The 1646-nt window shown below is 40.7% G+C and overlaps 1 non-coding gene across 1 annotated transcript; it reads left to right on the top strand.

Annotated features, from left to right (window-relative positions):
* Window positions 1–1323: 1323 nt before the first annotated feature.
* Window positions 1324–1429, top strand: LOC127742996 (small nucleolar RNA R71). The gene has a single exon (XR_008004328.1). It is a non-coding gene; the product is annotated as a small nucleolar RNA R71 (small nucleolar RNA).
* Window positions 1430–1646: the final 217 nt, after the last annotated feature.

Below are 1646 nucleotides of genomic sequence, written 5' to 3'. Positions count from 1 at the left end.
ATTAGATTGATGCTAGCTCCAAGATCACATAAAGCTCTCTGAATGGTGACATCTCCAATGGTGCAAGGAATGACAAAGCTCCCTGGGTCTGGCATTTTTTCAGAAAGGTTGTGTTGAATAATCGCACTGCATTCCTTGGTTAACACCACTGTTTCTTGTTCCTTCCAATTCCTCTTATGGGTCAATAACTCTTTCATAAATTTAGCATAAAGAGGCATTTGCTCAAGAGCCTCTGCAAAAGGAATGTTGATCTGTAGTTTCTTGAAGACATCTAAAAATTTGGAAAACTGCTTTTCTTTGGAAGCCTTCTGAAGCCTCTGAGGATATGGCATTTTTGGCTTGTATTCAGGAGCCTTTAGCAAGGTAGGATAAGTGTCAAGAGAATCAAGGAATGGGTTATCTGCACGCTTAGGAGGGGCGCGCTCTACTTCTTCCTTCTTCTCCTCTGGAGCTTCTTTTTCAACTAATTCTTCATTGGCCTTGGTCTTAGAGCCAGCTACTTTACCACTTCTCAACTGAATAACCTTGCAATCTTCTCTTGGATTCACCACTGTATCACCTGGTAATATACTTGCAAACCTCTCAGGTATTTGCTTGCTAAGCTGGCCCATTTACACTTCCAAATTTCTAATGGAGGCTCTGGTTTCCTGCATAAAACTCCTCATCATCTCCCAATTAGAATCTTCTTGGGATTTAGAGTTAACCTTCTGAGGTGGTTGTTACTGCTAAGACTGAAATTGGCGATTATTGTAATTGTTATATTGGAAGCCGCCCTGAGAATTATTGTTGAAATTCTGATATCTCTGAGGTTGGTCTCTCCACCCAAAACTTGGGTGATTTCTTCATCCTTGATTGTATGTTTGAAAATAGGGGTTATTATTGGGATTTCTAGAACCACTCCCCATGTAATTGACCTGTTCAGAAGAGGATTGGGCATAATCATAATTATCATTTTGCACTAAATTTCCTGCCATGTCATAGGAGACCTCTTTAGGTGAATTTTGGGTGTTGATAGCTGAGACTTGCATGCCACCCATGTGTTGAGTAAGTAGACTTATTTGCTGAGACATAAGCTTGTTCTGAGCAAGAATAGCATTAAGAGTTTATACTTCCATGACACCCTTCTTCTGAGGAGCCTCAGAGTTCACAGGATTCCTGTTAGATGAGTATAAATATTGGTTGCTAGCAACCAATTCAATAAGCTCAATAGTCTCCTCCGGTGTCTTCTTCTTGTGCAATAAACCTTCTGCAGAATTATCTAATCACATCTTGGACATTTCACCCAAACCTTCATAAAAGATATCTAGTTGGGTCCATTTGGAGAACATGTCCAGAGGGCATTGCCTAGTCAGTAGCTTGTATCTCTCCCAAGCTTCATAAAGAGTTTCACCATCCTTCTGCCTGAAGGTCTGAACTTCCATCCTAAGCTTCGTCAGCTTCATTGGTGGGAAAATTTTAGTGAAGAACTCAGTAACAACCTTGTTCCAAGTATCCAGACTCTCCTTGGGTTGGGAATCTAGCCATAGCTTTACTCTATCCCTCAGAGCAAACAGGAAGAGCATGAGTTTGTACACCTCTGGGTTCACTCCATTTGTCTTCACAATATCACAAATATGCAGAAAACTAGAGATAAATTGATTTGGGTC

The sequence above is a fragment of the Arachis duranensis genome, chromosome 1, assembly GCF_000817695.3.
Source record: "Arachis duranensis cultivar V14167 chromosome 1, aradu.V14167.gnm2.J7QH, whole genome shotgun sequence".
NCBI lineage: Eukaryota > Viridiplantae > Streptophyta > Magnoliopsida > Fabales > Fabaceae > Arachis > Arachis duranensis.
This window is presented reverse-complemented; position numbering and strand designations above follow the sequence as displayed.